General features: G+C 47.4%; 1 protein-coding gene across 1 annotated transcript in view; it reads left to right on the forward strand.

The window, feature by feature from the left end:
* Znf395 (zinc finger protein 395) overlaps positions 1 to 18,400 on the forward strand; it is a 38,531-nt gene that overhangs the window by 7,758 nt on the left and 12,373 nt on the right. The window lies entirely within an intron of this gene.

The following is an 18,400-nucleotide window of genomic DNA, read 5'->3' on the forward strand; positions in this document are numbered from 1 at the left end:
CCCCGAGGTTCTTACCAGCCTTCCTGCCTCCACCTCCTAAGTGGTGGGGTTACAGGCATGTGTAATGGTAAAGGAGTTCTGGTGGACGCATCTTATAAAAATGGAATACTACAAGGTTATGAAAAGTAGCATTTAGGAATTGTTTTAAAAATAACCAAGACGTTGTTCCTGCCCAAGGGTTCATTCGGAAGATCAACTCAGATGTTTAGTAAAAAGCAGTGGTCGAGGTCGGAGGACGTGACGTGTGCTCTTGACACTAATCCGACACACACTGACTCTGCCTCTGAAGCCAATGGGCCTTCAGGTCTCTCACGGCAGACCCTGGGTGAGCAGACCGCCGTTCAGCACATAGAAGGGTTTCCAGTTGGCAAGTTGTCCAACAGTGGACATGACTGCCTGAGGGTAGTGAGCTTCCCATTGTTGGGTGCATTCAAGTTGGATCTAAGCTATCAGTCAGGGATGTTCAGAAAAGAAAGAAGGAGGTCAAGGTGTTTTCTAGTGATTCAGTGACTTGTCACGGTGGAGCGATGACATGGAATGGTGGCTGTACCTCTTGAATCAATATCACTACATAAGTCTCAACTCTGTTTATTCAGTACTGGGGATGGAACCTGGACCTCACACAAAGACAAGCACAGGGGTCCTATTCCAGCCTGGTTCTAGCCTTTTTGAGATGGGTTGGGACTTGTTTTGTGATTGTTATAATTGAATTTGGTCCTCAAGAAAGGTAAGGAAGTGGGGCAGATGGCAGATCATAATGAACACTCTGCTCTGTTGATCTGTTTGTGTGTGTGTGTGTGTGTGTGTGTGTGTGAGAGAGAGAGTATGTGTCGTCTGTGTATGTATGATTACATGTGTATGGTCATGTGTGCGTGTGAGTATGGATGTAGAGGCCAGATGTGGCTATCAGGTGTCTGCTCGGCGTTCTCCATGTTAGCTAGTTGCTGAGGCAGGGTCTCTTCCAGGACATGGAGCTCACTGACTCGTCTGGCTATTCTAGCTCATGAGTTTGTAGTAGGGGCCCTCTGTCTCTCCCTCCCGAGTGTTAGAATTACAAGTGCCAGCAAGTTTGCTCAGATTTTATGGGGTCTGAACCCCTGTCTTCAAGTTCTTTATCACCGAGCTGTCTCTTCAACCTTTGGACCTGTTTTTTTATTTTTAGACAAGGTCTCACCATGTAGCCTTGGCTAGTATGGTGCTCTCTATGTAGCCTAGGCTGGTCTTGAACTTACAGAGATTCACCTGTCTTTGTCTACCAAGTGCGGAGATTAACGCTATGGGCCACCATACTTGGACTTCTTTTTTGAGATAATTTCTCAAATAGCACAGGCTGGACTCATACTCACAGCTGTGATCTTGCCTCGGTTTTAGAAGTGCAGGTCTGAGCCACACCACCAGTCTGGATGTTTGGGGTGACTTTTGCTGTTGTTGGTATTGCTTGGATGGGCCTTGCATCGGGCTAATCCCAGCTCCTTAGAGACTGTATTGGTTGAGTTTATCTTCCAGGACTGTCACAAGCTGATTTCTGTCTCCGTGTGATTCACGTTCCTATTTTGGCATTTGAAGAACCATCATTTGACAAGATGGATGAGGTGATTCGGGAACCCAGCAACTCTGGGAGTGGCTCGTGGGACACACATAAAGTGGTTGTGTAGAACTGAAACAAGATATTTGTACACTTGTTTGTTTTTGACACAGGGTCTTAGTATGTATTTTTTGATGGACTTGAACTTATGACCCTCCTGTGTCTGTCTTTTGAGTTCTAGGGTTACAGGAGTAGAATGACTGCTGAGCCTGGCCGAGATTATAGATGCAGTTGGTTAAGTCTGGCTGTTGCTCACATGGGATAATGGGCCAGCTCCCCTTTATTTCCATGTTGCTTGTATTTTGCATGGTGTCTATACTTGTCTAGGTGCTGGAAATCGGGTCTTTGTTCCGAATGTTGTGGTTATGGAGAAAAATTAGGTTAACATGTAATTCTTTGGGTGTGATGTTGAAGATGGAACCTAACACCTTATGCCTGTTAGATAAGGCTGAACCAGTAAGCTACATTGTGTGTGTGTGTGTAGGGCAAAGAGCAACCTCAGGTGTTACCCAGTTTTTTGTTTGTTTGTTTGTTTTGTTTTTTTAAACAGGGTTTCATTGGCCTGGAACTTGCCAGAGATCTGCCTGTCTACAAATGCAATATACATGGCATTTATTTATTTATTTATTTATTTATTAGCGTGGATTCTGCAGATCAGACCCAGATCCTGCTCTATATCCCAGCCCCTTCAGGTCTTGCCTTTGTTGGAGACAGAGTATATCGTAGTTCAAGTCCGCCTGAGATACCTCACTTTGTATCTCAGACTGGCTTTGAACACTCCATCTTCCTGCTTCAGCTTCTCAAATACTGGGGTTTACACGTATAGATAGCCACATCCAGATACTTTTTCTTTTTTTAAATTAAAAAAGCAAACTGGGGGGCTGGTGAGATGGCTCAGTGGATAAGAGCACCCAACTGCTCTTCTGAAGGTCCTGAGTTCAAATCCCAGCAACCACATGGTGGCTCACAACCATCCGTAACAAGATCTGACGCCCTCTTCTAGGGTGTCTGAAGACAGCTACAGTGTACTTACATATATTAAATAAATAAATCTTAAAAAAAAAAAGTGGTGAAAAAAAAAAAAAAAAAAAAGCAAACTGGGAAGAACCAGCAGTTCTCAGTTTTCTATTTTGTTCTCTGAGTACTGGGAAGTCATAAAACTTGGTTAAAAACAGCCAGCCACTGGCTAAATGTAGGCGGTAATAAAGCCTTTTCTCCTCTCCCGCTCCCTTCTTTTCTGAGACAGGGTTTCTCTGTGTAGCCCTGGCTATCCTGGAACTTGAAGACCAGGCTGGCCTGGAGCTCTCACATGAGAGAGTTCTGCCTCGCCCTCCCAAGTGCTCAGATTAAAGGAGTTTGCCGCTATCACTGGGCTTTTTAAAAAAATTTTTTTAAAGCTTTATTTGTTTTAATGTGTATGAGATTTGCCTGCTTGTATGTCTGTGCACCATGTGTGTGCACCATGTGTGTGCCTCATGCCTGGGGTAGCCAGAAGGGAGTATCAGCACCCATGGTGCTGGAGTTACAGGATGGCTTTGAGCCACTATGTGGGTGCTGAGAACCTGAGTCCTACGAATGCACAAGTGATTGTGACCACTGAGCCAGCTCTCTAGCCCCTTGTCACCTGTTTTTATGTAACTGTCACTATGCAGGGTGTGCTCCTTACATGGTATAGCAGAGGTTTCTAGTGTCCTATAAAACAGTTCAGGGTCCCATGGCTTAGCTGTGTTTGAGATTTTATTTGTTTATTAAAAAAAGACTGGGCCTCTCCCCAGAGTTCTGGCTGTCCTGAAACTCACAATGTAGACCAGGCTGGCCTCAAATTCAGAGATCCATTTAACTCTGCCTCTTGAGTGGAGTTAAAGGTGAATACCACTGCTCCTTTCTTTTTTTTCTTTCTTTCTTTTTTTTAAGATATAATTTAAGTACAGGTGAAATTTCAGATTTTTGTGTTCTTTAATGAGTTTTGACAGAAACTGTGTGTGTGTGTGCATTTGTGTGTGTAAATAACACTGTCTGGGGCTGAGGCAGTTGTCACTGGGGTGTGATTTTTTTAGCCTGCATCAGGCCCTGGGTTGGATCCTCTTCCTGTATAAGTAGGTGGCCCCCGTACTAACGCTGTACTGTTTTTCTTATACGTTGTTTAGGTACTTCCTCTTCAGTAGCCCAAGGGATCTAGATTGAGTCCCAGCTGGAAAAGTCAGAGGAAGCATGATGGGGCAGGAACTGTCTTACTGCTGTGTGCGTGCGTGCGGGCCGTGTGCCTAGGGTGTGTTTTAGCTTGTCGATTTGGAGCCCTGCAGTATGGGTTAGAACTGGAATGGCTCCAAGGAGAGGTCCCTTTGGATTACCAAAGTCCCCATGACATACTCCACCCCCCCTCAACTGACATAAAATTTAACCATCTGCAGAGTTTCCACAGACTTAACTTGAGTTGTGCTTGGGAGATTGAAATAAGATCCGTGTTGCAAAACGAGCTGCTGGCTTGAAGCACACACAGTCTGTGCACTGCTGAGTTTGCAGCCTGCTGGCAGGCAGGGGCCAGATTCCAGTGGAAATCACTCTTAACTAAACACATTGTTAAAATGTATCGAGCGGAGTCTCAAACTCTTCTTTAAAAAAAATTAAATGAGTGAGAGTTTTAGTGCATAAATAATATGCAGACATACCCTCTATAGGGGAAGAAAAATACAGACTTTAAGCAGGCAAAAAAAAAAAAAAAAGGCTTTCTTGACAACCACCTCTAATCCTAGTCCTCCCCTCTCCCTTCCCCTCCCCCCAGAGGTTAACCACTGTCCTAGGGTTGTTGATATTCTTCAGATGCTTTGCATACTTAGAGCTGGCCTCTAGGACATAAGCGGTAAGGACACTGTACTGCATGTGGGTATATCTTACTAGGGTATCTTGTCAGTGTGTGTGAAGTCGCCTCAATTTTATTTCCTCCTTAGATTTAGAAGGCTGAACAATTGTTTCGTTCTTTCCTAACTGATGGACACAGGAGTTACCGCTCATCTTTTTCTGTTCCAAATCCCCTCAGAGGAGACATTGTTGCAGCCTTTACAGCTCTTGGGAGGTTTCTCTCGGTGGGTACTGGGGAAGAGGAGTTCTTGGGTAGTAGGGTAAGGGTCATACATCTTGATGAAGACACGTGGTAGGGGGCACTTCTGAACTTAGGTTAGCATGGACAGAAGGATGCCTGCATTGTACTCTGAGAGTGGAATTTAGAGCTTGCTAGGCAGTGTGTGTTCTCTGGATCTTGCCTGCCATGCTGGCCGAGTGCTGGTAGGTGAGAAAGGTTGGTGTTTAAGAAAGCTGAGATCTGGGCCCATGCCCAGAGGACTTCGGCATGTTGATAGTGCCTGTGGGAAGAAGAGTCACAGAGTGGGTGAGCAGTTCGGTGGACCCAGAATGGGCAGTTCTCAGCGCTTCACTCTCATTGGAGACTAGACTCACCTGTGGGTCTTCTCCTTGAGCTCTTCAGAATACCAAGCATGGTTTCACTGCTCAGCTGGGTGGGGCACTGAGAGGTGGTTTTGACCTTTTAGCTTGCCCCGTCCACCACACAGCACAGAGCTTTGCAGTTTGTCTCTGTTTCAGGGGACTGACCATTGTCCCAGGGTGGGTAGTTTTCCAATTTTATGGGGGCTGTGTCCTTCCTTCCTGATTTTTAAAATTAGTTATGTTTTTTATTTGCAGTGTGTTGGGCAGGATGACTTTATAAAAAAGATTTACTGGGGGGGTGGGATGGACTGGAGAGATGGTTCAGCAGTTAAAGACACTGGCTGCTCTTCCAGAGGACCTGGGTTCAATTCCCAGCACATAAATGACAGCTTAACATTGTCTATAACTTCTCTTCCAGGGGACCCTACACCCTCACACAGACATACATTCAGTCAAATCACCAACGTACATAAAATAAAAATAAATATATTAAAAAGAAAAGATTTATTTGTGTGTATGTGTTTTCCAAGTGTGAGCATGTGTCCATGGAAGACAGAGGGATCGGCTCCTCTGAGGCTTCGAGCTGGAGTTCCAGGTAGTCATGAGATAGCCCAGGTGGGTGCTGGGAATTGAACTTAGCTCCACTGGAAGACCAGCTGAGTCATCTTTTGCCTTTTATTTGCAGTGTTTTCGTTTTGTTTTCCAGCCCCTGAATGCCTTTTTGTTTTGTTTTGAGATGTGATCTCTCTATGCTAGCCAAAGCCATCCTTAAGGTCTTGGTCCTTCTGCTCAGCTGCCTCCATGCTGAGATTACAGGTGTGTGCCCTAATAAATGCCATTTTGCTTTTGGCCTTTGTGCCTACAGTCGGATGGCATTCTGGTCCATATGGATGTCCATGTCCTAATGTGGGAGCGTTACTGTACTACACTAGCAAGATTCTGATGGTTTGGTTTTGTTGTTGTTGTTGTCTTCCACTGTCCTTATTAGTGGTAAATTCTGTTTTCTTTTAAATGTTAATGATGATTTATTGTGTGTGTAGGGGGTGTGGGGAGGACATGTGTGCCACAGTGCATTAAGTAGAGGTCAGTGGATGGCTTAGAGGAGTTAATTCTCTCCACTGTGTGAGTCCTTAGGCATCAAACTCACATTGTCTGGCAAGTGCCTAATGAGCCTTCTCACCAGCCAGTATTATAATTAGTGTTTTCCCTACTAGAGTGCCACCCTATAGACTGTCTATAAATTTGACTCTCACCACTGCCTATAGTTTAATGTCTATTATTTGGTCCCTGTACTTAGGATTAAGTTTAGGGCTTTGTGTATGCTAGCCAAGTACTGTATCACAAACCTGACACAGCCTTACTCAACCCCATCTCTTTTGTTAGAAGTCTATCTTGGGGCGATGTTACAAGCATGAAGACTTGAGTTTGAATCTCCAGAATCCACAAAAATCAGGAACACACTTCAGTACAGTACGGTACCCATGGACAGTAGGTATGGTGCACACTCTGGTCATCCCAGTGCTTCTCTGGTGAACTGGCAGGGGTGGCAGGAGACTCCCTCAAGCTTGTGGGCCAGCTACCCTGGTGTTTGCAGGACACCAGCAAACGATAAAGTGGAAGGCGAAGACTAACACCCACACTGTCCTCCAACCTTCACATGTGCCCTGTACCTACTCAGTGCACAGACAACATGCACATGTGCGCCCACACCCACACCCTACCTCTTTATTTTACTCCTGTCACTACCCAACTCATTGCTCCATATGATATATTAAGCAATTTTTTCTTTCTGATATAAAGATCTCTGTTTTCTTTATTTTTTAAAAGTTATTTATTATGTATACAGTGTTCTGCTTGCATATATAACTGCAAGCCAGAAGTAGGAACCAGATCTCATTTTAGATGGCTGTGAGCCACTATGTGGTTGCTGGGAATTGAACTCAGGACCTCTGGAAGAACAGCCAGTGTTCTTAACCTCTGAACCGTCTCTCCAGCCCTGTTTTCTTCCTTCCTTCTTTCCTTCCTTCCTTCCTTTTTTTTTCTTCTTTTGAGAGACAGGGTTTCTCTGTGTAGCCCTGGCTGTCCTAGAACTCACTCTGTAGACCAGGCTGGTCTCGAACTCAGAAATCCGCCTGCCTCTGCCTCCTGAGTGCTGGGATTAAAGGCATGCGCCACCACTGCCCAGCTGTTTTCTTTATTTTTTAATTGACCAGCAAATTTATACTTATTTATAGATGTTGGCTGTGTGTGTGTGTGTGTGTGTGTGTGTGTGTGTGACATTTATTGCATAGCTGAGCTCTGTACTTGACATGCATTTCCTCATTATCTTCTCTCTCAGACCTGGAGAATCAAATTATTTAGGATGAAGAGTTTTGAGACTGCGAAAAGCCAAGGCACCCCCTCCGTGTGTGTGTGCATGTGTGATGTGTGTGTGTGATGTGTGCGAGTACTTGTGTCTGTCTTTGTGGAGACCAAGGTTGGGAGCCTTGATTGCTCTCAGTTGTATTCCTCTGGTCAATCTCACAGCTGAACCTAGAGCTGGCTGGTAAGCCCAGCTAGCCAGCTTACTCTGTGGGATCCTGTATCTCTGTTTCTAATTGCCCGATTTAGAAGTGGGCTGCCATTTCTGGCTAGCATGTACATGGGTTCTAGGGATCCAGATTTTGATCCCTACAACTCTTTATTCATTGAACCATTTCCCCAGCCCCCCAAAACATTTTTGAAAAGCAAATAAATAGCCGGGAAGTGGTGGCACACACCTTTAGTCCCAGCACTCGGGACGAGGGAGCAGGAGGCTCTCTGAGTTTGAGGCCAGCCTGACCTATAGAGTGTCAGGACAGCCAGGGCTATGTAGAGAAACCCTATCTTGAAAAACTGTGTGTGGTGTGTATGTGGTGTGTGTGTGTGTGTGTGTGTGTGTGTGTGTGTGTGTGGTTTACCATTTCACAGGTGTAGTAACCAAGGCATAACAAAGAAGCTTTATTTATTTTTTTCCTGAAGATCACAAAGTCGGGCAGTGAGCTCATTTGCTGCCCGGGCTGACACGTGCCTTCTCCTCGGGTGGCCCTGCTGTTGGGGGAGCCCCATCCTGGATCACTGCCCCAGGGCCCATTTCCCCTTTCGTGCCACAACCACCCATGCCACTTTGACCTTGCCATGACTTAAGATCTTTAACAAGGAACCTCAGGAGTCATCCCGCCTAGGCAGTCTGGCCTCTGCTCACTTCTGCGTGACCATCCTGGCTGTCCTGAGAGTTCAGGCCTCTTGGAATCAGATCATTTGAATTCCCAGCTGAGAGTTGTTGTTTCTGTGTCTGTGGTTCTGGAAAATTGCTCAAACTCCCTGGGGTTCAATTTGCTTATCTGGAAAATGGGGATGGCCAGGGCGCATATCTTTTGAATTATCTAGGAGTTTTAAATGAAGTACAAGTTGTGAACTGCACATTGAGTTACTGGAGCTTGGGTAGCTGGATCAGCAAAGCTATTAGACTGGTCCTGAACACAGCCTCTGAAAGACTGTGGTTTGTGTGTCAAGTTTCCTATACTGTGCTTGTCTGTTGATGTTGTAACCAACCGTTCTAATGAAGTGGCCATGAGCACCTGTGCTCGGGGGGTCATAGACGGGTGTGTGCCTCTACTCTGGGCAGGCCTCATGCACTTCTCTAAGGCAGGCTTGGAACCATCCTGGTCTTCTTCCTCCACTTAGCATTATCTTCAGGACCTAGGCCCTGACACCGCTGTGTCAGCAGATGGCTAGGGGCTCGGGCTTTGCTCAGTGGTACCGCTGGCCCCAGGTTTCTGGTGAGTCAGTGCTCAAGTGTGTCTTAGCACCAGTGTGGGCCGGATCTGCTCCTCGAGGCTGGCCAGGCCACACCCCGGGGAAGTTTGGCAGTCAGCCTTGAACACCCTGGGCAGGGCCCCAAGACAGATGTAGGCACAGGGGAGTGAGCAGGGGAGCAGCCTGTGGCTGAAGAGAGGTGACAGGCGCCTGGTCATGTGGGAGACAGGCCCTCGCTCTGGACTCCCCAAATGTCCAGGCTTGCATTGAGTATGCGCTGAGGACTGACCCCAGGGGGTTTGTTGGCCAGGAGGCCTCTAACAGCAAGAGGTTGGATTTCTCTTCCCCTAGCTTGCTGAAGTCAGCTTGGTTGGGATTTCAGTTAATTAGTGGCTCACCCATGGTAGGGCTTCTGGATTCCCTTGAGAGTAAGTAGTTGTATTTCAGGTTCTGCTAGGGTACCCCGGTGCAATGCCAGTTCCTAGACGGCTGCTGGTGGACAGTGGCTGTGCAGAGCCCAGAGTCACTTGCTATGTTATTAAGCACGGGCTTCACGGCCATGAGAGGAACATGGTCCTTCTGGATTTGGCACAGCGTGCAGGCATTGGCCCAGTGAGGCAGATGAAGTCTCCTCACAGGTGAGGTGCGGAGCTTCGGACTTAAAGGTGGTAGTTGTTGGTGACTTCTGGAGTGGACGCTGATTCCTGAGGTATTCTTAGGTGGTGCCTTGATCTCTACCCTCCTCATTGAGTGTCTTTGCAGGCACAGTGTCCCTTGTGTGCGCGCGCGCACTGTTTGTCATCATTAGTTGTAAGTCTCACACTCCAGCCTGGTGCCTGAATCGCTGGCACCTTGGCTGGCATCCGGAGCCTGGTTCTCCGCCACAGGGAAGGTGCAGGGCTGCCGGGCGACCTATTGATTTCAGCCAGGAGCATCACCAGGTACTTTGGCTCTTCCACCAAGCCCGCTGCTTGTTTATTTGGCCTTGTCAGGGAATGTGGTAATTCATAAGAGTGACATCTGAACCCTGCAGGCGCCTCTTCTAAGTGGGTTCACCGTCAGCAGCCATTCTGTTTATTTGGCATCACCAGGGTCTGAGGTTAATCCGTTCAAATGGTGGCCAAGTTCTAAAGGGTACTTGCTCCAAGCACTTCTTTGGAAAAAAGAAAAGAAAAAACAATTATATCCTATGCTCTGCTTCCTTCTTCAAGGAGGAAAACGTCACCTGTGAGCATCGGGAGGGACCTTGGGTGCTGCTAACACTAGCTTCCCTTTCCAGTTAAACTCATGTCTCTGCTTTATGTTTTGGGATGTGGATCTTGCTAGCCAGGCTTGTCACTCCTTCATAGACCCTTCTAGGTGAAAATTGCTCTCCTTTCCACCAGAGGCCCCTTCTTTCCTGGGTCATCCTCCCTAGCCCCCCGATTCCTGGAGAAGGGAGAACTAGACCCAAGAGGAGCCACCAACACTGTAAATGTTCCCCCACCGGGTTCCTAAGGCGATCTTGGACAAATGAGTGGCTTTCTTAAGGGACCTTGCTTTCTTCACTGCAAAAAAAAGGGGTACTGCTGTCCCTCCAAATTAAAAATGATCCTCCATTCACTTACTGTGTGCCTGTGCCTGTACCTTGCATGTGCATGTGGAGTTTGGCCAGAGCACAGCCTAGCCTGCAGGAGGTGGTTCTAGTCTTCTACCATGTGAGACCCAGGGATCGGGTTTAGGTCCCCGGGCTTGGTGACAGGCATCTTTTCCCCTGAGCCATCCTCCATGTTTTATTGGGTTACTGGGGTAGGGTGATCTTCCCCAGTCAGGAAAGAGCAGAAGCCCCCGAATTGTCTGTTAAATTGAGAGTAGTCAGGGAACCACCTGAGTGTTTGCTCCTTGAGCTCCAGCACCAGGCTCCCAAGCTTGCCGGGAAAAGCCACAGAGCTGCCAGCTGTCTGGGGCCTGTCTCCCCGGGGAGACTCTGCTGCTACTCCCCTCCCCTGAGACCTGCCTGGCTCTGGGGAGAATGCCAAGTCAGCACTCCTTTATCTCCCTGTCTCCTCCTCCGGGGAGGAGTTTGAGCCCAGTTTCAGTCAGGTTTAACCACAACATTCCCTCTCTGTTATGTATTTATTTATTTTCTGCTGGTTGAAACAGGGCCTTTTTTGTTTTTTGTTTTTGAGACTGGGTTTCTCTGTATAGCCGTGACTGTCCTGGAACTCACTCTGTAGACCAGGCTGGCCTTGAACTCAGAAATCCACCTGCCTCTGCCTCCCAAGTGCTGGGATTAAAGGCATGCACCACCACCGCCCGGCTTGAAACAGGGTCTCACTGTGTTGTCTCCTCTGCGTCAGCCTCCTCAGGACTATAGGGATTGCACCTATATATTGCCTGGGTTTTGCCTGTTCTTTCCTTTTGTGGTTGTGGTTGTGTGTGTGTGTGTGTGTGTTTTCAGAGCTAGGGATTGAACCCAGAGCTTTGGTACATGCTATTCCAATGCTGGCTGGCTACCCCCATCCTTTTCATCTTTTAAAAACTTTTTTTTTTTAATTTATTTATTTATTATATGTAAGTACACTGTAGCTGTCTTCAGACACTCCAGAAGAAGGCATCAGATCTCTTTATGGATGGTTGTGAGCCACCATGTGGTTGCTGGGATTTGAACTCAGGACCTTTGGAAGAGCAGTCAATGTCCTTACTCACTGAGCCATCTCACCAGCCCCCTTTTAAAAACTTTGATACTGAGTCTCACTGAGTTTCCCAGGCTTACCTTGAACTTACTGTGTAGCTTAGTCAGGCCTTGAACTTGGGATCCTCTTGCCTCAACTTCCTGATTAGCTGGGATCACAGCCTTGCCTGCACTACAAGGCCTGCCTCTTAGGAAAACCGTCTTAGAACGGAGTTTGAGTGCTGCTGAAGGCCCTGCCTAGGGCAGGAGCGGTGGCTCAGTGGATAAGGACACTTGTTGCTCTTGCAGAGATCCTGGGTTCTGTTTCAATCTCCCTACAATGGCTCACAACGATCTGAAACGCCAGCTCTAGGTGATCTGATACTGTCTGTTGACCTCTGGGGGAGCCGGGCACAGACATGGTACACATATAAAACACTCAAATACATAAATATGTCTAACAACCAAAACAAAACTCCTTTACTTTTTCTAAAAATGTGTTATGAGTGTTTTGCCTGTGTGGGTATATGTTTATACATGTGTGCAGTACCCACAGAGGCCATAAGAGGGCACAAGAACCCTTGGAATTGGGGTTGTGAGCTGCCATGTGGGTGCTGGGAATTGAACCTGGGTCCTCTGCAAGAGCAGCAAATGCCCTTAACAGCAGGGTCCTCTTTCCAGCCATCTGCCTTGCTTTGATGTCTACCTTCATGTCAGGGGAAGCAGCAGGTATTAGAACTATTTTTTGTTTCATTTGCAGTTTTATTTGTTTTATGTGTATGAGTGTTTTGTCTGTATTACTTGCATGCAGTACTCAAGGAGGCCTGCAGAGGGCATCAAATCCCCTAGAACTGGAATTAGGGATGGTCGCACATTGCCATGTGGGTGCTGGGAATTCCACAGGATCCTCTGCTGGAGCAAGTACTCTTAACCACTGAGCCATTTTTTCCTGGCCCCAAACTATTCTTGAATCTGGGCCCTGGGAAGACTTGGTTAAAATAACAAACCTCGAGTGACAAACAAAGTATGACAGTCTGCAAAAGGCTCTGCAGTTCCAGTGCTGCTGGTTGAATATTCTTCAGCAGAGACCTCTGGGAAGAGAAGCTCATCAGTTATTTCATCCTGCCCCCAAATTGGGAATATCTGCAAAAATCCGTGTCTGAACCCTGAGTCGTCTGTTTCATAGTCACATACCATAAACGTAATTTTCCTATTTCTCTCTCACGGTGTGCGCGCGCGCGCGCGCGTGTGTGTGTGTGTGTGTGTGTGTGTGTGTGTGTGTGTGTGTGTGTGTATGTGTGTATGTGTGTATGTATGAATGCTTACATGTATGTATGTATGTATGTATGTATGTGTCATGTGCATAACTAGTGGTCTCTGAGGTCAGAAGAGGGGGTTGGGTCTCCTGGACCTGTTGGTTGTGAGCTGCCATGTGGGTGCTGGGAACTGAATCCTGATCCTCTGTGAGAGACTGCTCTTAACTGCCAGATGGTCTCTGGCGCTCCTTGCATGTTATTTTTAATGTGCCCATGTTTTCACGGGTAGTCGCATGTGGAATTTTCAACATTGTGGCACCATACCCAAGCTCTTGGTGTTTAAGGTTTTCAGATGAGAGCCCTCCCTGGGTGCTAGGTGCAGTGCTGAGCACTGTCTTGTTCCACAGAGTCAAGCCAGCAGGACAGTTAGGAACAAAGGGCTCTGTTTCTGAGAGAACTGGGAGGAGGAGGTGCATAGGAGGGGTGGGGCGGGACGGGGCGGGTCAGGCAGGGCACCTGTTGCTGGGGAGAGCTGTGAACTTCTTCCTTTCCCTCTGCAGCACTGAACCACCACTGTCACCCCGTAGGATGCCAGCTGGGCCGTGAGACCCACGGGCCTATTTGCTGATCAGGTTCATTTGCTATTTGCTGCAAACCAGATCGGATGACCTGCCGCTCTGGCCCATCGCTGGAGTATGAAAATGGCTCTGTTACTTGAGACCATTATTCTTCCCTTCCATTATCCTGTTACATCTGTTACAACAGCAAGAGGCCCCGTACTCCATTACCGGATGTTGTGGAGAGGGGTCCAGCCCTGATTCTTGATTGGCTGATTTTATTTAAATTTCACTTTTTTTTTTTTTTTTTTTTAACCTTTAGAAAAAAAGACAATAGTTAGAATGGCCCGAGAATTCAAACTTTTACTACCTGGACAGCAGATTTGAAATTTTAAAAATTCTATGTTATTTAAGTTTTGGGTGTGGGTGTGCATGCCACAGTACATGTATCTAGGTCAACAGTTTGCAGGACTTAGTTCTTTCTTTCTACCAAGTGTGTCAGACGCAGGTTGTCACCCACTCACCAGCCCGAGGCCAGTGGATTTAGAAATACCAAGTAGATCGCTAATAGATGTGCTGTGCATCTCAAGAGTATGGTGTGAAACTCTTAAGTGTATATACTCCCACCCTATAAGAGCTGGGGAGGTGGCTAGAGGCGCTCTCTGTACAGGTGTGAAGAACTGTGCCCAAGTCCCTCTGACCCAGTGAAACTGCGATAGCTCAAATCTGTTCCCCCAGCTCCTACAGTGAGACGTGAGACAGAGTGAAAGAGCAGCAGGGTGAGCGTCCCTAGCCTGGGGTACACAGGAGGGTGGTGAGGACAGACGCCTGGGGTTGCCCTCCGACTCACACATGTTCCCAGAGTGTGCACACACATGCACACACATCAAAGAGCTGGATGGATGGCTGAGATTAGAGGCTTTGGGTTAACCCTCACCGGGATTCTGCCGCCGCCGCCGCCGCCGCCTCCTCCTCCTCCTCCTCCTCCTCCTCCTCCTTCTTTTAGATTTATTTTTTATTTCTAATTACATGTCTGTGGCTGGTGTGTGCACGTGAGTGCAGTTGTCCAAAGAGAGGGCAGAAAAATGCCGTCAGAGCTCCTGTGAGTGACGGGGTGGGAATCAAACTTGGGTCTTCTGTAAGGACAGTTTGTGCTGTGAACTGCTAAGTCCTTTCTCCAGCCCCCTCCCTGGGGTTTCTAACTTAAACCAGGTAGGGTTTTCTCCTGTCTTTGGGGAGAAAAAATCCAAGTAGGTTAAGTTTTGTTGTTGGTGGTTTTTTGTTTTGTTTTGTTTTTCCCTCAAAGGCTTGAGAACCACCAGCTAGTGGGGATGGGATGTGACAAAGTGCAGATGGCAGCCTGTGAACCACAATGGTCTTGAATGTATTTGCTCATAATCACTGTTAACATACAGGTGTACAGGGCCCCTATCGGCCGAGATACTAGCTAGTCATGTGTGGATAGAGATGCCCGCGAGCTCTGCAGGAAACAGGAGACACCTGTTAACCTTCTGTCCTCTGGTTGAATTTAGAACATAACATTGAAAAGCAATTCAAGTTAAAACATTAAAGATTTAAAGGAAAAAAAAGAAACCTGGTAGTTCTCTAGTAAAAGATGAGGACGGTACCCAGAATATTAAGTACTAAAAACTCAGGCTACGGTGTATGTGCTGGCTGTGAGATCTCTGTAAAGACACGAAAGCGGGAGTTTAACGGGAGCCTCTTGTCTTCATTTCGACCCTCATCATCAACTTGGTGAACGTCAGGGCTTTTGCAGTTAGAAACCTCGCTGTAAACCTCACCTCCTCAACTCTGACACAAGTCCCATGAGTTGTGTAATAAGCCGCTGGCTTCTGACCTGTGTCCTGGAAGTGCTGCTGGGTGATGTCATGGCATGCCGCAATGCCCCTGGGTGGTGAGAGGCACAGCCGTCAGTTGCAGCTCTGTGCACTTGCAGACTTGTGCTGAGAGAGAGAGATGCTGTTGTCTGGTAGCCATCACGTGATGAATGGCAGTTTGTGACTCTGGACCATCGAGTTTGCTTTACTGTTCTGTCAGGTTCAGTTATGTAACGGAGGAGAGCAGGCGGCTGCATTAAAGGCCATTAGCACATCAGGATGCAGTTGCTGAGGCTGGACGTTGACCAATCCCTTTCCTATGGACGGCATTTGGGACTCCAGATGCCCCTTAGGATGTTCTGAGAGACCACTTGATGAGTTTTATGACCCATCAAGGAATCCTGTAAGTGGAGAACGGAAAACCAGAAAGGCAGTGTTTAGCTACACGCTGAAATCCAGTCCTTGTTACTTTACAATACAGGTTTCCTAATTTTCTCTGCTGCCACAGAAAAGAGTCACATGGCAAATAGAAGACTGGCTGGTCCCAGAACCATGAGTATTTCTCAAGAAAACATCCTGGTGGGGGAAGAGGGTCCTGAAAGAGGCCAGCTGGAAGGTGTGTGCATACTAGGAGGCAGGGGGAGACCTGCCATGCCAAGTGACCAGCTAGCACTTCCAGAATAGGTGTGACCTTGCTCCTCTACCCATCTTTCCGGCCAACTTCTGTCGCTGTTGCCCCATTACTTCTGAATCCTGAAAGCATAATGTGTGTTTTTGAGTGGATTTTTGGAGAAAGTAGCCAGCCTGTGGAAGCAGGCCAGGAGCGGGCGAGTTGCCTGTTTGCGCAGATCCTCTGGCTTCTGGAAGGTACAGGCTTACCAACCAACAGAAGAGCATTCTTTAAAAAGAAGACAGGCTTCCAAAAACAGCGTCAGAGTTTGTTGCCCAAACATCTCAGGTTCTTTCTGAAGACTGGGAACCAAGGTTTGGAAACACCGCCGGCTTCATTTTCAGTACTAGAAACCCCAAACTTCCGGCTCAGCAAAGCTCCTGGGTTTCTTTGGGAGTGAAGGGAGGAGGGTGGGTGGGGGAAGGGAGGAGAGTGGGCGGGGGAAGGGAGGGTAAGAAAAGGACCGGTGGTTTCTCTGTGTTGGTGCTGCCACCTGTTGTCAGTCAGTGACATTACATCCTAGCTTTCCTTTTGCTCTGTGTTCCTTTTTCTTCCTGTGCTTGGGCTGAAACCCAGGGCCTCTCTACACCAGAGACACTCTACACTGGGTCACACAGCCTGTCCTGTGGCTGCAGTTTAAAAGCCATTTATCTGGGGCACTTTTTTTTTTTTTAAGTTGTAGTCACAAAGTTCTCAGAGTGTGAAGGCACCAACTTGGAGAATCTGCATGCCACGTTCTTGCTTTGTTCCTTGGGGGCCCCTGGTCAAGCTGCCAGTATATCAGATTACAGACTTTGAGCAGAGAACCAGCAGATCCGCCTGCCTCTGCCTGCAGAGAGCTGGGCTCAAAGGAGTGCTCCACCACCACCTGGCTGCCTCTTTCTTATTATCCTTTTGCTGTGCTTGTTTTTTTGTTTGTTTGTTTGTTTTTTTAATTTTTAAAATTTAAAACAGTTTTTGAATTGAAATGTTTCGATCATATTCTTCAGTCCTTCAAGCCCTTCCAGATCTTCTACCCTCCCCTCCCTATCCAATTTTAAGTTCTTTCTCAAAGCAAAACAAAAAACCAATGCAACAGCCACACACCCCACCCAGCACCAAGAAGACAAAGCAATTCCCAACAGAAAGAGAAAACACAAAACTCCAATCAAGAAAAAGTAGCAGCTGGGCGTGGGGGCACACACCTTTAATCCCAGCACTTGGGAGGCAGAGGCAGGCGGATTTCTGAGTTCGAGGCCAGCCTGGTCTACAGAGTGAGTTCCAGGACAGCCAGGGCTATACAGAGAAACCCTGTCTCAAAAAAACCAAAAAAAAAAAAAAAAAAAAAAAAAAAGCCTCGTGCAGTTACGTTGGTCAGTTACTCCTGGATGTGAGGCCTGCCCTGGAGGGGTTGACATACCCAGTGCCATCCCATCGGGGAAGACTGATGTCCCTCTTCCCGCAGGCGGAAGGGTCAGTTTCTGTTGTTCACCTTTGGTGGCTAGGTTTTCATTCATCTGTGTGCTTATCCATTTAAGAAAACATGACAGAGCCTGGCATGGTGGCACAGGCCTTAAACCCCAGCACTCGGGAGGCAGGCAGATCTCTGTGAGTTCAAGGCCAGCCTGGTCTACAAAGCAAGCTCTAGGACAGCCAGGGCTATACAGAGAAATCCAGTTTCGAAATACATCCCCCGTCCCCGGCCCCCAAAGTATAAGATAAAGCAAAAGCTATCACGTGGAAGTTGGACAAGACAAACCAACAGAAGGCAAGGAAAAGAGCCCAAGAGAAGACACAGCAGCCGGAGAGCCACTTGTTTGTACGTTCAGGAACACCATAAAAACACTGGGCTTTGCTCATGTTGATTTACTGGGCCTTGTTCTCTGGGTGTTCCCATCCCCTCTGGCTCACACTCTCTCCACTTCTTTTATAGCTGTCTTGGTTGGGATTTGTAGCCCTGGTTGCTAGTAGAACTTGTTTGGCTAGTTGGTGAAAGAAGGGGGGTAGGGGAGGGGTGAGACTGTGACATGGGACCCAGACAAATCAGCCTTAGGGTACTTTTGGGCCTGGGCAGACAGTAAAGGCTTATAGAACAGCTCAAAGACATTTGATGCTGACAAGTGTTTAAAGGGTACTAGGAGTTGCAGTTTGCCACATTTGTTTATTTGTGTGGGTATGGAGGTCAGAGGGATAACTTACAGGAGTCAGATCTATCATGGGGGTCATCAGGCTTGATGGGAAGTGAATTTACATATTGAGTTATCTCCATGGCCCTAATGGGATTCTGGTTATGGATTGGGGAAGGAAAGGGGAGGGGAAAGAGGAGGAGAGGAGGGAGGTAGGGAGGAATGTGCTGGAATACTTGTTGTTGTTGTTTCAAGATAAGAGTTTCTCTTTGTAACATTGGCTGTCCTGGAACTCACTCTGGAGACCACCAGGCTGACTTTAATCTCAGAGATCCTCCTGCCTCTGTCTCCCAAGTACTGGGGGAATAAAGGCATGCACCACCACTGCCCAACTTTGGGATACCTTTTTGAGATATTTAGTCTGTGTACAATTAGCCTGATGGTGTTGTGGGCTGGGGAAGCAGCAACTGGAATTGGGTCCCAGAAGCCCTGGTGTTTTAATGCCCACCCCAGCCTCA

Source organism: Mus pahari, chromosome 8 (genome assembly GCF_900095145.1).
Source record: "Mus pahari chromosome 8, PAHARI_EIJ_v1.1, whole genome shotgun sequence".
Taxonomy (NCBI): domain Eukaryota; kingdom Metazoa; phylum Chordata; class Mammalia; order Rodentia; family Muridae; genus Mus; species Mus pahari.